At 41.1% G+C, this 18,634-nt stretch overlaps 1 protein-coding gene across 3 annotated transcripts in view; it reads right to left on the minus strand.

Annotated features, from left to right (window-relative positions):
• Tm2d1 (TM2 domain containing 1) overlaps positions 1-18,634 on the minus strand; it is a 64,549-nt gene that overhangs the window by 19,583 nt on the left and 26,332 nt on the right. The window contains exon 6 of one of the 3 annotated variants that reach the window (XR_003851371.1): positions 7,173-7,212. The exons of the other annotated variants lie outside the window; for them this stretch is intronic. The gene's annotated coding sequence lies outside the window, so the exon portion shown is untranslated. The remainder of the gene's footprint in view (positions 1-7,172; positions 7,213-18,634) is intronic. 3 annotated transcript variants of the gene reach the window in all.

Below are 18,634 nucleotides of genomic sequence, written 5' to 3' on the forward strand. Positions count from 1 at the left end.
TTCACATCTCCCATTCATGATTCAAGGACTTTCTTCTCCCCTTAGAGACAAAAGTTATGCAGCTTGGGAGTCTTTTAGATAGGCCCACTGAAGGGGTACCCCAATTGCCTCACCCTGTGCCCCTGTTCAGCATGGAAGAAGCCAGAGTGGTCGGCGTCCCTATTTTCTATTGGCGATTTGGGTAACCTCTTCAGAGGATGGTGTCATAAGAATAGGAGGTAGGAATTGGCTAGGTAGTTAGGGTAAAAAGACCCCAAAGAAATATAGCCAGTTTCTTGGCTGAAAGGCAAAATGTCCTTGGACTTGTTAGCAACACGCTCTGTTTCAAGGCTAAAAATGTCAAAAGTATTTGGGAGCTTGCATCTAATCCTTAAAAGATTTTAGGGTTACCTCTTCAGAGGGGGAAATGTTAGAGTAGACAAAAGCCCCATAAAAATAAATAAATAAATCAAAGAAGACGAAAGAGTGCTAAGGTTCAGATAGTCCTGCTCCCTCACCAACAGGACCCCAAGGACTTCTCATGCTCCTGAGAAAAGGGAACCTAGCTGATAAGCACCTTGGTCTTTGAAGTCAAGAGAAGCAGACTTTTCTCCACTGTTTGGCCAACACAGCAGGCTTCCCCTTTGATCTCTAAAGAGGAAGAAGCAGAAGCCTCCCTTTTAAAAAGACCCCAGCTCAAGACCGGGGCAGACATTTTCCCTGCCCAGAAGGGAATCTGTCCCATGTGTTCCTTTGCTAATAAACCCTATTTTGAAGGAGTTTTATTTGTGCCTCCGTGCCTCATCATCCATTCTCTCGTTCTCCCTCAACTTTTTGCCTATCAGATGGTGCCAAAACACGGTTCTTACTTCAAGGGACCTCCTGGACTTCTCCAATGCCACTAACTTGGCTTCCAGGTACACTTCTTTTCTCTCTCTCCTCCTCTCCCCAGCTCTCTGCTTTGCTTTCACCTCTTTCTGGCTCAGCTCACTGGGAACACTATGCCTTGCCTACTTCTTTTGATCTCCTTTCCCATTGATTTTCACCACTCCCAGACAGCACTCTGGTCTCCATGATGGACCTGCTTCATCCCCCCAACAGCCGCTCACCACCGGCATCTCCCCACCCCAACCCCGCCTTTGCCATGGGCCTGCAAGCTCTGCTGTCTTCCATCCTTTTTCCTGTCTTTATCTTCATCCACTGCCTTTCCTCCTCACTTTACTCAGGATGATTTCTGACACTGTTCAATCCAACACATACAAATGCTCTGTATCCTTCTCCTCTCTCTCCCCCTCCCATACTAAAGCTTTCTGCTCCCTGCTGTGTGCATGCCTGCCAGCCCACCTCCTGTCTGACCTTCCATGCATGCTTTAAACCTGCATGACCCCAAGGCTTTTTTTTTTCCTTCCTGCTATTCACCCCCTCCAGGCAGCTGCCAAGAGCCAAGATTGCCAGCTCGCCTGCCCTGGGAATTTTTTTTAACGTTCTAATGAAATAAAGTTTCCAGCTGGGCCCATTCTTAAATTCTCTTATAAATTTGGCTAAAAACCCTTTAGGGGACCCTTTCTCCCCATTTTGACCCAACTAGCCTAAACCTACTGGACAACTTTGCTAAACATTTAAAGAATTTCAGGCTGCTTGCCCCACTGACAAAGGACAAACGTTTTAAAAGCCTTTTTTTCCTCCTAAACTTTTTCTCAGGCAGAGAAGCTCAAACTTTGATCTTAGGCCCTCTTGGGCAACAAGCAACTGGTACTCGGGCACCTACTTTTCTAACTAGACCTACCCATTTTAAATTTCACTATACATAAAAGGTCACAGGCACTGCTTAGGCGAGCCACATGCTTTCAGACCAACAAACACTGATTTATATGCCCTGTTCCTTCTGCTGCCCTCATGAGTTTCCTTTCCAGCATAGCTGTGTCTACAAACTAAGAGCTCCTGAGAACTTGGCTTTACATTCACAGCTACAATGGTTGGTGAGAAACATGGATTTCTTTAATTTGCTTTTCTATTCGGGTCACATATACATATATATCTGAGGGTACTTTCTTCTTTAATATCAAGCCTAATCTACTGGTACCAAGGCTGGTACCAGGGATGCCTACGATTCTCTTACAATTTATTTTTTGTTTTGTTTCTTGATGATGTTATAGAATAAACAATGCATTTCTAGTTCAAACTAAGGTAATAATGCCAAATCTACATAATGGGCGTTTAAATTTTAACATTGTTTTGGGCCTGTTTCTAAAAGGCATTATTTGAGTTTTAATTTCTTCTATGGTATATTTATCTTCGATGGTATATTTACTGTTTTTTTAAAGATGATTGTTTTAAGTTTTTACATTGTTTGACATAATTATGGATATTTTAAAAGGAATTAATTTTAGGTTTTGACATTGTTTGAATGATATCTTTATCTGGTAATTTTAAAGAAATTATTTAGATTTTAACATCTTTTATATGATATTTGCTAATTTCTAAAAATGACTATTTTAAATTCCTACTGTTTTACATACTTTATTTGCTAATTTCTAAAGGGAACTTAAAGTTTTCCTAGCCATTTGCCTTCAAGGTGCAAAGGGAGCTGACATTTTGTGATGACTAGACCTATGAAGCAGATGAACGTTTGCTGTACTCCAGGGCCAAAACCTTACAAGAGACAAGCTACTACCAACACATAGTTACAACAATGAGAGGTAAAAAGTAATAGTCTACTGGAGTGAGAGGCTTGAGATGCCATCTCTACTGGTCTTAACTCCTCCCCTTTCTACATTGTGATTCTAAGCCTGTTTTTCTCTGGAATAGAGTTCTTTCCCTCTCTGATACTCAGATGCTTTATATTTGATTATGTTCCTGCCCCATCAGTCCCTGAGTGTTTCCTAGTTATAATGTCAGGGTAATATTAATTATATTGGTAAATTGTCACGTGCTGTTGGAGCTCACTGAGATGCTAACTCCGAAGATGGGATGGGTCTTCCCACTTCAGACTTATGCCTATTATCTCAAAATGTGTTCTCCAAGACTTTTCCAGGTTCAAGCTGGCCCCTTGACCCTGTGAAAAGGAGGAGAACAAACAACAAAACAGCCTAAGAGTAAAGGCAATATCCAGTTGAGAACCGCTAAGGTGTAAATTAATTTCAACAGAGGGTATTACTAACTATAATAAAACTAGCTAATGGAATTATTTTCAGTACTATTTACATTTTATTTATTAACCTAATCTGTTAATGTTTCCTTTTATCCTTCTTATCTCCTCTGATTTATGTTCTTAGATTGACAAGGTTTTATTAACCTCCTTCAGTTATTTAGCTCTTAAAAAGGAAAAAGATGATACCTCAAATCTATATGGAAACTTATTAACTCTTTCTTTAAGCCACTAATTTCCTATACAAAATGACATCTAAACTGGTTGGGTAAAATCCTATTTGTTAAAATAGCATTTTTGTTTTTAGTTTACTTTCACAGTGTTTTAAGATGTATTTATTTTGTTTGTCTACTTCAAAGGTGTTTTAGTTTAAAAATGATAAACCAACCACATTCTCAACAAAGACTATATAACTAAATATGTATATACAGTCAACATAAATTTATGCTTCTTAAAATTAATTTACTTGGTATCATACTAATTTTTAAGTAAAATCTGATACAAACTAAAAATGTTAAATTAACACCTTAAGTTAATTTTATGTACCTCTCTCCCTATCTCTCTCTCTCTCCCTCTCTCACCCTTCCTCTCTCTCTCACCACTTCCCTTCTGGGGCTCTACCAAACCTCTACTAAACCACCACCCTTCTGGGGCTCATCTTCCCTCAGTCTCTACTAAATAAACCTCAGGATCAACTTGTTCCACAATCTTCCCTCCCTTCTGGCTCACTGTGTTTTTCCCACTTTTCTCCCATCCCATTCCTTGTACTTTGTCTCCATCTACTGGCTGGTCATGCCATGCTCTCATTGCAGGGTTTTCCTCTCTTTTCGCTTGCCTCGAAATCACACGTGTGTCAGAAACCCCTTTCCTTTCTCTGGATATAGGATGCTATTTCCAGAGATAGGAACACGCACTACTTCCTGTCCAGGACGGGATCTCGCCTTTCCTCTCTCTGATGATCTAATTGTGGGGCGCCACCTTCTGGGACTTGGAAATAACAACTCGAACCTGTGCAACAGAAAAAGGACGCTTTGTTTTGATGTCTGGGTCTCCTCACTCTCATTTTGCGTGACCAATGCCAAACCCCTTTTCCTCCTATTCCTGCCCCATCTCTCTCTCTTCCTCATCAGCTCACTTTCTTGCCCAGACTCATGATCCTGCTTCCACTCCCTATGGAGAGACGATTTTCTTTGTCTCCCATCTGCTTGGTTCTGTCTCTACCTCCTATCCACTTGCTGGGTTCTTTCTCTATCTCCTCTTCACTCTGTACTTAATCTGTCACTATGGGAAACACCCACTCAAAGTCTCAGGGTCTCACACCTCTTGCTTGTCTTCTTAAATCCTTAAAACAACTAAGACTTTCAGATACAATCAGGCCAAAACGCCTGAAGTTCCTGTGCACCACTGCCTGGCCTCACAAGTTACATAATAACTCTGTTTGGCCAGACACTGGAACCTTAAACTTCAATATTTTGAGAGATTTAGAAAATTTCTGCCATTGTAAAGGCAAATGGTCTGAATTACCATACAGCCAAGCTTCCTTTGATCTCCATGCTAATCTTCCTCTGTCTGGGTCCCATGTTCTTTCCATCAGGTTCTTCTTGCTAAGACAGTTTCATGGGATCCCAACTCACCAGGGGCCTCCCCCCCACCCCCTCACCCCTCCACCTCAGCTTTTGATCCTATCATAGCCGGAAAACTGCCTCCAATTAGGAGATTAGGACCCATCCCCAACCTCCTCCTGCTCCCCAGCCTGAGGCACAGCCAAGTCCTCCCCTTGCTCTCCCCTTGCTATACTCTCCCTGCCTCCCATTCCAGGGCCCAATCCAGCTCTCCTCCTTTCTTCAGCTCTAACTCCCTCTCCACGCCGTGACCTTCCCCATCTCCAGCACTGCTCTAAGTCCATTACCCGCTCTCCTTCCACTAACTCTCCTCTACTTGAGGAAATCCAAAACCTTAAACACCTCCTTGCCAAATATTCCCTAGTCTCCCCTATTCTGGCTTCTAGCTCAAATAACCCGTTTATCACTCCTGTATCTAACTTCTACTACCCTGCCTCCAGTACCCCTGCCCCTCTGTCCCCTCATGGACAGGACACCCTTCCCATCTCTCCCACTCCAACAGTTATAAAGTCTAAACAGGGTTATAGCAGTTCTCCTTAATTGATTATGCTGGAGGGTGTAAACATCAATTCGATAATGTTTAACTATGTTCCAATTGCTTTTTTCCACCTAAAGCAAGGTTTTCATAGACTGCTCTCTAAACTACATAAGGTAAAAGATTTACCTAAAAACTTATAAAACACAATATGTACACAGGTAATATTAACTTATTACATTATCTTATCATTACATTATCTTATGTATATAATGTAGATTCTATGTTCTTTTAATAAGATGATACTACACACTACTTTCTTCTGAGTCAAACTACTATCATCTTCATGACTTCAGCTATGTCCACTAACAAAAATCATCACAATTAAACTTGTTGACTTGACTATCATATTCTTTAATGAAGGACGAGGGGTAAACAGGGTCATTGGACCCTCACCTGAGTACCCAGCTGCTCTTCCCAGCCAACTGTATGTAATTTGACCCTAATTACATGGTCTCCCGGACTTGGAAAAGACTAAAGTATATTATCTGAAAAAGGCTAGGAAGGCTTGCTCCATGCTGGGTTAAGGCTTAGAGAAGGCTTGATCCGTGCTGGGTTAAGGCTTTCCAATGTAAATACTCTCAGGTCACTCATATACCTCAGCAACTCCTCAGTCATCTCTGTGAGTAAGCTCAGTAAATTCACTGGTTCCCCAGAAAAACTTTAATGTAATCAAACATTGGTTTGATACTACAACCTGAAAAGGGGAAAAACATTACTTAGTATCCCCAGGAAAAGAAGTCTCACAACAGATGAAAATTTTGTTTGTTAATGTTATTGTGTCTCATGGTGATTAGAAAAAGAAAATGGAAAATTGGAGGATGGTGGAAGGATATGAGACCGGAGATATTTTTAAAGAAGAATTTTAGTATGAAAATTATGATGACTGGCTATTTCCAGAATTGACAGAGAAATGAGAGAGCTGGGCAGGTGATGAAGGTCTGTGTAGGGTTGTTACAATATAACAAGCATGAGACAAGGATAACGTGTAGACAATCTTAAAATTTCTAAGGTCACAGCTTAGTCAACTAGTCTGAAGATGTTGCCCAAGCTCTATCTACATAGCACATGGTAATTGATGCACCAGACTGGTGTAATGTACCATCTACGAACATTGTTGAATGTTTAATAGCCAGACTCTAAGGCCTATATTAATCTGGTCAGAGGGACTTAAAGGGACAAATTTTTGTTCCTGGCCCTCCAAGGTCAAACAAGTTCCAGGGGCTATGGCACATCCCTCGAAATGTTCTATAACTTTGGTGAGTCACCTGCCCTCTTGTTCAGGGAGGCCATGGAGACCCCAGGAGATGGACTTAAGCCAGTGTCCAGTCTGCAAAGAGGAGGGTCAACACAGAGGAAACATTTCCTCCATGCTTCCAAGTGAAGCCCTGGTCAAGCAAGACCTTTTGACTTATCTTCACACAGATGGAACTGGTAAAAGAAAAGCCTGAGGAGCCAGGGGCTCCCCCCAAGCCCATGTGGCCCCTAGGACCAAATCCTCATACGACCTTAAGAGTAAAAAATAAATTGGTTTATTTGGGCTAACAGTACAGTCTTAAACACCTGAAAGGAAAGCATAACTAAAAGTCATCAGTATATTTTAAGGGTTCAGGGGATTACACAACCCAGACATTATATGTAAGTTCTTATGTTATTTAGACAATTATCTCTCATTGATAATTTTGTTTCTAATAAGACGTTACTCAGATGTAAGACTTCAAATCTTGGTCTACGATACTGTAGTGCCCACTTACAGCTAAGAGAGGCAACCCACTATTGTTCTAGCCTAAAAAATAAAATGATGGCTAAATTTGTTTCTCTCCCTATCTAGAAGCCTTTGAGAGGTAACTAACACTGATTCTAGCCACTCCAACAGTTATAAAAGTACCTGAAAACAAATCCTGAGTCCATCACTCTCAAGTTCAGCCCTGGCAGAAGAGAAAAAAAAAAGAAAAAAGAGCTATTACCTTGGTGCTAACCATTGCTCCTTGCCTCTTCAGATATCTTCAGGAGCAAATCCAAAAACTAACTCTTATTTATTTTAATCAGTTGTTACTTTCCTTCCCTCTACATGTACACAAATGCCTGTCAACCATTGAGGACCCTGTTGAGATACATGAAGAGGGAACCCCTGCTGTCTGACTGACCCCTAATCCAGCCCCCCATGGCGACCCTGTCCAGCAGGAAGTAGCAAGATGACAACGGCACCCCCTATCCTATAACACAAAAGGCTGGAATGTTAAGGTTCAGATAGCCCTGCCCCCTCACCAACAGGATCCCAAGGACTTCTCATGCTCCTGAGAAAAGGGAACCTAGCTGATAAGCACCTTGGTCTTTGAAGTCAAGAGAAGCAGACTTTTCTCCACTGTTTGGCCAACACAGCAGGCTTCCCCTTTGATCTCTAAAGAGGACAGGTCTTAACAGTCCTGCTCTCCCACTCCCCCCCACTTGAACTTTAAAAAAAATACATCTTCCCACCTTCTGCAGGAAGCAGAAGCCTCCCTTTTAAAAAGACACCAGCTCAAGACCCGGGCAGACATTTTCCCTGCCTGACTCGTTCTCAGCCCCCATATATAAGTCCCAGCTCACAACCCGTGGGCTGACATCTTTCCCTTCCCCGAGGGAAACATGTCCCGTGCGAAATAAAGCTGTATCCCAATGAGAGTTCTATCTGTGCCTTGGTGCCTCATCATCCATTAGCTCGTTCTCTGCCAACTTTTTACCTATCAAAGAGTACATGAAGTTATCAGAAAAAAGTGATGGGGAGATATGGGAGGAGTTGGAGGGGAGGGAGTGGACATGGATTTGATCAAAACACCTTATATGCATGTATGAAATTCTCAATAAATTATTTATTTAAATAAAAAAAGATGTAGGAATGGTTTAACACATGGAAATCAATGGCTCTAAAACATGATATAAATAGACCCAAGGACAGAAATCATATGATCATCCCAATACCTGCAGACAAGGCCTTTGGCAAAAATCCAATATCCCTTCATGATAAAAATCCTGAAGAGAACAGGAATGGAGGGACTATATTGCAATACAAAAAAGGATCCTAAAGATTCCACCCAGAAAACTCAGATCTGACAGCTTCAGAAGTGTTAGTATGTAAAATTAACATTAAAAAAGTAGTCAATAATAAGCAAGCTGAGAAGGAAATCAGAAAAACAATCCCAGGCTGGCCTTGAATTCACAGAAATCTACCTGCCTCTGCCTCCCCAGTGCTGGGATTAAAGGCATAAACCACCACATCCAGGTGAGAAAGGTTTAAAATTGTTTTTCTTTAATTGCTAGTCTGAAGAAAGAGCAACCAGGAGCCAGGGCCTTTGCCTCAGCTGTGCCATCCTCCCAGGACGCTCTTCCCACAGCTCTTCTCATCTTGTAGGTTCCTTTGTGGAGAAGCCTTCCCTAATCTGCAGGTCTAAAGCAGCTTGCTGAGCCTCCCTCAACCCAAGGCTTGGTCAACAGAACAGGCACCCTTAGGATTTCTTCCTTTGAAATGCTAATTTCTAAAGGTAGGAGTTCTGGAATAATAAAGTAAACTTTTATTATATTTATTTGTTTTATTTTTACTGGGGGAGGCATGTGGAACTCCCGCAGTTGGTTCTCCCCTTCCACCCCGTGGATCCAGAGGTCTTATTCAAGTAAATGGCCTGGCCAATACAGGACAGACCAGAAGAGCTTGACAGATGTTTACTGAAAGATCTAGGTTCCAAGAGAAGATGCCGAGAGAGATTGTTCCCTGAGGCCACAAGATTTATTTAACACACAGATAAGACAGATAGAAAAGAGCATGGCAGGGGCTTTGAGGAGAATGTGGGACCTGCACCACAGACAGATGGCATAGCGGCGTCTCTCCAGAGTGAATGCAGCAACATACAGAGAGAGAGTTTTGTGCCTGAAAAATCCTCTGGGCACCATGCGTTCATCCCTCCCTCCCCAAAACCCATCTGTCTCCACAGTTTTGCTCTTTCTAGAAAGTCATGTGTTTGGAGTCCTCTTTCATCTAGTAATACAGGTGTTGAAGTTTCTCTCGTTTACTTATTTATTTTTGCACTGTAAAATACTGGATTTGTTACTTTTTAAATTTTATTTTAAAAACTGCATACAAAGCATTAAGTATCATTATGTCATCTTCAAACAAAGTGTTTTTGCAGATTCTCCTTCTCCAAGTCTGCATCCCTGTGCCCTTCCCACTCCCTGTGCATGATGACTGCCTGACCCTCAGCAAGTCTCCTTTCTGTTTTCATGTGACATGTGCCCTTTCACTCCCCTCCTCTCCCCTAGCACCTCATTTTCACTTCTTTTCATAACCTTTCTAATTTTTCAACATTATCTACACTCATACCTGTTAGAGTTCCAAACAGCAGCAGCTTCCCCCCTCCCCAACAGGGACCTACAGACTTTGGAGTTCGAAAAAGGGAACTTAGCTGATAAGCACCTTGACCTTTGAAGTCAAGGGAAACAAACTCTGCTGAGAAGCAGCCTGCCTTTCCTCTGACCTCCAAAGATAAGATAAGCAGATTCTACCTGATAACCAGAGATTTTAGAAGCTATTTTTCTCTTAAGAGGGAAAAAGTAAACACTTCCAGACCCTAATCCTACCTGCTTTTCCTGCTTCCCCCTCCCTGATTTCTCCCTCAAACATTCCCCCTTCTACATCCTAAAGCCCCCATATATAAAGTCCCAGTTCACAGCCCGTGGGCTGACATCTTTCCCTGACATCTTTCCCTTCCCCAAGGGAAAGGTGCCCCATGCGAAATAAATCTGTATCCCAATGAGAATTCCATCTGTGCCTCGGTGCCTCCTCCATCCGCGCACCTCTCTCCCAACATTTTTACCTATCAATACCCACTTATATACAAACATACACTACAAGCTAGGATCCATATATCTGAGTTTGGGTCACCTTGCTTAAGTAATTACAAATACTTTCCAGATCTATCCATTTTCTGAAAATGTCATTATTTCATTTTCCTTTATAGCTTAGGAACATTGCACTGTGCACTATTAGCCAGAGTTACACCATTTTGTAAAGCTCTTCCATTAACTTGTCTTTCTAGATTCTTCTAGAAATCTCCCCAGCCTCTCAAGCCAGTTCTATATACTGGCCCTAGGCTAAGACTCTGTCTCTGCCTCCTGTAAGCAGGAAATCAGAAACAGTCTGACTGCAAGCAATACTGTGAACTGCCCTCTTTCCTCTAAAATGTATAAAGGACCCTCATTCTTCCACATGGGCCTGTTCTCTCCTCAGACTCCTGGCCATGCTGTCTGCCTATCTATATTGTTAATAACCCTTTTAATAGCTCTCTTACCCAAGCAGCAATCTGCCTCAATGTCCCCCTTGAACCACATTTCCACTGTCTCTACATTTGTTGATAGGTGTCTAGGCTGGTTCTATTTCCTTGCTATTATGAACACAGAAGCAATAAATAAGGATGTGCAATTATTTGTGTTAGAATATAGATCTTTCAGTATATGCTTAAGAATGGTAGAGCTAGACCAAATGGTAGCTTTATTTTTAATTTTTCAAGAAACTTCCATACTGATTTCTATAATGGCTATACTAGTTTACACTCCCACCAGTAGTGAAAAGGGGTTCCTTCCCCACATCCTTGTCAGCATTTGTTTTCAGATTTCTTGATTATAGCCATTCTAACTGGGTGAGATAGTACTGAAAGTAGTTTTAATTTGCATCTTTCTGATGGTTGGAATATTGTTTATAGAACTGAATCCCTTCTTAAAAGTGCTTCAGAAAGCCAGGCATGATGGCACATACCTATAATCCCACACTTGTGAAGCTGAGGGAGAAGGCAATTCAACTGAAGGCCAGCTTGAACTACATAGTGAATTCATAGGCAGCCTGAACTATATAGAGACCAGGTCTCAAAATATCCAAGGGCTGGGTAAGTAGCTCAGTGGGAAAATGATTGTCTATACAGCTCAAGACCCTGGGTTCCATCCACAGCACAGGGGGGGAAAAGTGCTTCACAAAAAATGAATATGCATAGTCTCTGTTAAGATAAAGTACTGCCTAAGGGAATGGTACCTGCATTCAGAACTTGGTACATATTACACAGTCCTGGAGACACAGATATTAAAAGGAACTACAGAGTTCCTTTTATAAATGTAAAGATCTTACACGCTAATCTGTAGTGACAGAAAGTAGATTGGTCCTCTCTGGTGAAAGAAGGGGGACACAGTGCTACAAAACAGGGACTACAAAAGGACACAAGAGACTTTGGGGAACAGCTTGATTGTGGTGATTGTGACATTGTTTGACAAATGTCAGATTTATCTGGGGCTTGGAATGTAGCTCAATGTAAGACTGATTGCCTAGCATGCACGAGGTTAAGGTTTCAATCCCCAACACTGCAAAATGAAAAAAAAAAAAATCCTAAATTCAGATGTTTTCTCTAAAGATCGAAAGATGAAACTGAGGTTGTTTTTAGATGTTCTCCCAGAGTCCTTAATTCTGCATATAGCACATATCGCAGGATGTGATTTATTGCATTATGTGTCTGTCTTTCCCATCTTTCTGTGATCACCTTGAAATAGGCCATGTCACTCTGCTTGGTATTAACACCTAGTCTAAAGTAATTATTCAATATAACTTCTAAAAGAATGGACTGAGCCAGCAAGATGGTTCAGTAGGTAAAGACACTTGTGGCTATACCTGAGACCTGAGACGGATCCCTGGGCCCCTTATGGGAAATAAGACTTCCACAGGGGGCATGCACATGTGCACATGCACACGCACACACAATAAATAAAATATAATCAAAATAAATAATGAAATTTAAAAATTAATCTTATCTCTAAACATACAGTGGTCACCCTAAAAGGTGGAACAAATTTTATGTGAAATGAATTAAAACCAATAGTAATCATTATTCCTATAAAATTCATTATTTTTTAAAGAAATGAGTTTTCTAAAAGATGGAATATTTGGAATACCAAAAGTAGGCTTTTAATAAAAAGTGTTAGGAGGTGAGGGTGCAGCTCAGCAGCAGAGTGCTCGCCTAGCATGCCCAAGGCCCAGGAGTCAAGCCTAAGCACACACACACACACACACACACACACACACACACACACGAATCAGGTCTTTACATAGGTAAATTTTACTAACTTCTTATTGTAGAAAGAAAGGAGTATCTTTTGGGGTTTTTTTGTTTTGTTTTGTTTTGGGTTTTTTTGGTCTTTTTGAGAAAGAGTCTCCCTGTAGCCCCCGCTGGCCTGGAACTCACTATGTAGACCAGGTTGGCCTTGAACTCACAGAGATCCACCTGCCTGTGCCTCCCAAGTGCTGGGATTAGAGGTGTGAGCCACCATGCCTGGCAAGAAGTATCTGTTTTAAAGTTCCAAATAAAGGTGTGTTTCTAATCTTAAAAGTAGCCACTTTTATACTCATTCTATTATAGATATATTCTTGCAAAAAGTTATTTGGGGCTGGAGAGATGGCTCAGTGGTTAACAGCACTGATTGCTCTTGCAGAGGACAGGTTCCGTTTCCAATACCCATATGGTGGCTAACAAACATCCACAACTCCATTTCCAGGGATCTGATACCCTCTTCTGGCCTCTGTGGGCATTGCATGCACACTGTGGCCTTACATGCAGACAAAATAAACATACACATAAAGTATTTTTAAAAATTGTGCTTCCAGGCACTGGGTATAGCTCAGTAAAATGCATGCTTAGCACATGCAAGGCCTGGGTTTGGTCCCCAGTAGAGACAGACAGGAAAGGAAAGGTGAAGAAGGAGCAGAGGAAAAGAGGAGGAAAAGAGAAGGAGGAAGGGAAAGACTGACAGTGCTGCCAGATGACATAGATAAAGCGCATGCTGAATGTGGTTTTTACTATGTTTTAATTTTTTTGAATATTTTATTATTTTTATTTTATGCATATGAATGTATTACCTGCATGTATGCAAGTGCACCAGTGTTGTACAATGCTCACAAAGGTCAGAAGAGGGTGTCGGATTCCCTGGAACCAGACTGAGTTACAGTTGTTAGTTGCCATGTAGGTGGTGAGAATTGAACCCAGGTCCTCTGCAAGAGCAGCCAGTGCTCTTAACCACTGAACCATCTCTCCAGCCCTACCTCCCTTTTTTTTCGTCTTTTTGAGATAGGGTCTCCCTGTAGCCCCAGCTGGCCTGGAACTCCCTATGTAGACCAGGCCGGCCTTGAACATACAGAAATCTGCCTGCCTCTGCCTCCTGAGTGCTGGGACTAAAAGTGTGTGCCACCATGCTCAGCTTCTCCAGCCCCTTTTTAAAAAACATTTTTTTAAATTATTTAGTTATGCCAGGTGTGCAATAAGGCCAGTCTGATCTACAAAGCAAGTTCCAGGCCAGCTGGGGCTACAGGGAGACCATATCTCAAAAAGACCAAAAAAAATTATTTTACGTGTATGTGTGTGCTTGAGTGTATGTATGTACACCACATGAGTGCAGGCAGTTGTGAGCCACCATGTGGTTGCTGGGAATCCAACCTGAGTTCTCTAGAAGATCACCCAGCTCTTAACCACGAAGCCATTTCTCTAGTCCTGGTTCTGTTATTTTGACGCAGGTTCTCACTATGTTTTGTCCCAGGCTGGTCTCAAATTTAAATTTAGGATTTCCTGCCTCAGCCTCCCAAGTAGCTGGGATTAAAGGTGCTTACCACCATGCCCAGCTGGAAATATACTTTATTTTGTATTTTAGTAACTTAAACTTTACATTCTAAAAACACAAATAAGGAAGTATCGCATTATCACTAGCATATACAATTTTATGTACTAATTTAAAAAATTAATTTTTAAAGAAGAAATGCTATGTATAACATAAGTCCGTGAAACATAAAGGCTAATAATTACCACTTTATCAGCTTAGGTGAAACTAAGAACTATGAAGTTAAGTTTTCATAATACTCAAAAATAAAGCTAAAATAAAAACATATTCAGAGATATAAAAAAAAAAAAAAACAGGACTGGGGATATAGCTCAGAGGGAAAATACAGGCCCAGCACACATAGGCCCTGGGTTTTATCCCCAGAGCCACAAATAAACACAGGGATGAACCATTTTTCTTTCTGTCTTCATCTATAAGGAAGGCTATAAATCTTTGAAAAGCTTAACTTGAAAATCCTCTTATTTGTCCTATACAGTCAACAGATACTACATATTAGTCCAAACTCATAATCTCAAAATTTTAAAAACAACTAGAAAATAACATAACAAGAAATGTTTAAGATTTGGACTAAAAATACACAGTATTATTATTTTCACAAAAAATACTTTTTAAAACGAATATAACTGTAAGAAGAGTGTCTTCCCTGTTATCTATCCCTAAAATAGCAATTACATTTAAGAATCCATAATCTTTTAATGATACAGATGAGTTAAAACAAACAAAACGAGGGTTAATCCCAGCACTTAGGATTTCCACAAACCACACCACTACATGAACCCATATACATTTGCACACACACACAAATAAATGTAATAATTTAAAATGTAAATAAAATTTTTTAAATGTCAGTTTTCCACCAGGTACAGTGACACATGCCTCATCCCAGTACTCAAAATCAGAAGTCCCCAAATTCAATCCCTGCCTAGGCTACATGGCAAGACTGACTGAATTAATTAATTAAAAGTTAAGAGTTGAGCCAGGCGTGGTGGCGCACGCCTTTAATCCCAGCGCTCGGGAAGCAGAGGCAGGTGGATCTCTGTGAGTTCAAGGCCAGCCTGGTCTACATAGTGAGTTCCAGGCCAGTTGGGGCTACAGGGAGACCCTGTCTCAAAAAGACCACAAAAAAAAAAAAAAAATTAAGAGTTGAAAATACAAAGAATATTAGAAAAATAAAGTTTCATGGGGTTGGGGCGTGGCTCAGTATGTAGAGTGCTTGCCAAGCATACACAAGGACCTAGGTTCCATCCCTAGTATCTCATAAACCAAATGTGGTGGTATACATCTGTAATCCCAGCACTCAGAAGGTGGAGATTGAAAAGTCAAAAGTTCAAGGTTATTCTCATCTACATGTCTGAGGCTAGCTTTGGATATATGAGATCCTATTTCACAAGAAATATACACACACTTCATGGAACAACAACAACAAAAGCCTCCCAGCTAAATTGCAAATCCATTAAAGGCAAAAAAAAAAAAAGCACTATATATAGTCATATCTATGAACAAAAAAGGTATGTGAAAAGAAAAACTTTCATAAAGGAATTTTGAAGTTTATTCAACTTAACTTTACCCCTCAACAAATTTCCCATTTAATTCTGAAATATTACACTTCACATTAAATTACTTAAAAAATAAGTTTTGAGGGTTGGAGAGATGAATGGCTCAGTGGTCAAGAACACTCACTAACTGCTCCTGCAGAAGACCCAGGTTTGGTTCCAGCACCCATATGATGGCTAACTGTCACTCCAGTTCCAGGGAAATCCGACACCCTCTTCTGATCTCCATGGGCACTGCACGAAACAGGTGCATTTACATGCATACATGCAGGCAATACACTCAGATACAAAATATAAAAACAAATTTTTAAAAAGTTTTACACCAGTATTAGCATGTTTTACTGTTTTAATGAAATTCTAATCATGGGCAGAATGACATGGGCACAAGAAATGTCTCCATATCTTGCCATTATGAACAATGCTGACATAAACATGGGAATGTATCTCTTCAATACACTGGTTTCATGGCCTCTAGATAAACAGCAGTGTGACTGCCAGATCCTGTGTAGGGCCGTTTTTAATGCTGAATGGCTGCACCAATTCACATCCCAACAGGGGACAAGAGCATCCTCTCCTCCACCCCTGGCCAGCACTTGTCTTTCTAATAGCACCTAACAGGTGTGAGGGGTATCCCAAGTGGTTTTGATATTCATTTCTCTAATGAATACTAGTGCTGAGTACCCTTTCATATCCATCCTGTACATCTGTTTGTTGTTTGTCTTCTTCAGAGAAATGTCTATTCATATCCTTGACCCACTTTTAAATCAGGTTATTTGCTTTTCTGCTATTCACTTGCATAAGTTCCTTACACATTTTGTATAATAGCCCCTCATTAGATTGATTTGAAAATACTTCTACATACCCATGCAATGTATTCAGTCTTAAACAGAAACACTGCCATTTTTGATTGTCTGGATAAACTGAGAGAACATTATGCTAAGTGAAATAAGACATAGAAAGATAAGTACTACATGATATCACCGGCATGTGGTGTCTACTACAGTTCAACTTAGAGAAATAGTGAATTTTAGATTCTAGCTAAAACCATTTTCTTCCTGCTCAGCATTAAAAATGCTAAAAAAGGGTGGGGGTGGGGGGGTAAGATGACTCAGCACGCACATGGACACAAATAAAAATGAAATAAAAATTTAAAGTTAAAACGTTTTAAATGGGCCAGGCATGGTGGCGCATGCCTTTAATCCCAGCACTTGGGAGGCAGGGGCAGCCAGATCTCTGAGAGTTCAAAGCCAGCCTGGTCTACGTAGGGAGTTCCAGGCCAGTCGGGGTTACAGATAGACCCTGTCTCAAATAGATTTTTAAAAAAAAAAAAGAATACTGATAGGTAGAGAACGGGCGGGAGCGAGCGGGCGGCGCGGATGGAGGAAGGCACGAGCGGATGGATGAGGCACCGAGGCTCAGAATTCTCAGCGGGACACAGATTTATTTCGCACGGGGCACCTTTCCCTCGGGGAAAGGAAAGATGTCAGGGAAAGGAAGGGAAGGGAAGGGAAGGAAAGGGAAGGATGTCCGCGAAGGGAAAGATGTCCGCCCATGGGTTGTGAGCTGGGACTTTACATATGGGGGCTTTAGGGTGTGGAAGGGGGGAATGTTTGGGGGAGAAATCAGGGAGGGGGAAGCAGGTAGGATTAGGGTGTGGAAGTGTCTTCTTTTTCCTCTTAAGATAAGAGGAACTCTGCTTATCTTATCTTTGGAGGTCAGAGGAAAGGCAGGCTGCTTCTCAGCAGAGTTTGTTCTTCTTGACCTCAAAGGTCAAGGTGCTTATCAGCTAAGTTCCCTTTTCCAGGCTCCAAAGCCTGTAGGTCCCTGTTGGGGAGGGGGGGAGCTGCTATTTGGAACCCTAACAAATACCAGAACTTCTTTCTTCTCAACCTCTTAAAAACATTTACTCATCCATCAGAAAACATGAAATAGATCTGGGAAAATATAAAGAGCATCAGAACACTGGGGGAGACTGTAACCACCCCCAGGTCATGCTACTTTATCATTACAAACTTTTTGTGAACTCAAGTTCTTCATCCATTCATCATCTAAAAGGAGGCTAAGGCTAAATGATTTGTATTTTGGCAATTCAGAGGTTTTGTTCATTGAAAAAGTGTAGTTCATTGGAAAAATGCAGTTAGTCTAAGAAACGTCATGAAACTGTAGTTGCATTATCATTCAAACCAACACTTCTGCATCAACCTCTTTCTGGCTCATTCTGCCATAAGTCCTTCTCCAATGAAGCCATTATTCACAATTCTACCAATATTAATCTTCTTGAAATGTAAATCTAACCATGATATTTTGCTTAAAAGTTTAATTGCTTCTGATGTTTAAAGGGTAAAATCCAATTCAATAGAAGACACTCAAAGCTTTCTGTAAAATAACCACAGGCTACCTCTCCAGTCAGTTCCATGACATTTTTTTCCCATCCCACGGGCTAAATAATCCCTTCTCTCCATGCACAAATGCTCTTCCACACTCTCTAAATCTGATAAAGTTGTTCCCTGAAACACCTTAAATCTCTGTAACCTCTTCATCTTTTCAAAACTTGGCTAAATGTCATCGCTTCTAAGAAATCTTTCTTCCCAGATGAAATAATGAAATTTGCAGGTAAATGGATGGATCTAGAAACTGTTATACTAAGTGAAGTAACAGAGACTCAGAAAAATAAACACCGTATGTTCTCTCTCATATGTGGCTCCAAGCACCAAATCCTTTTAAATTCCAGGTCCTTTTAATAAGATGATGCTATACAGCAGTCCCTTCTGTATGAAATAACTACCATCATAGTGACTTTGGCTGAGCCTGAGCACTAAACATAGTCACAATTGGGCTTGCTGACGATTGTGCTCATTCATTAAAGGAGTGCCAAGCAGGGTCACTGAACCCTTACCTGAGTATCCAGCCACTCTTCTCAGCTAATTAATCTAGCCTTGGAAGACAAAAGAAAAATGAGGAAGAACCCAATAGAGGGATGCTTTTGGAAGCCCTTGTCTGTTGGGGACCCCTGTTGTGTAAAGTAGAAGTCCCTTCATGTCCAGATAGCCCATGGGCTCGGCTTCAAATGCAGGGACTCCTTTTTCAACAGAGTGCTTTTCTGGCATCTTCCTGACTCGTC

Source organism: Nannospalax galili, unplaced genomic scaffold (assembly GCF_000622305.1).
Source record: "Nannospalax galili isolate Female #2095 unplaced genomic scaffold, S.galili_v1.0 scaffold71, whole genome shotgun sequence".
NCBI lineage: Eukaryota > Metazoa > Chordata > Mammalia > Rodentia > Spalacidae > Nannospalax > Nannospalax galili.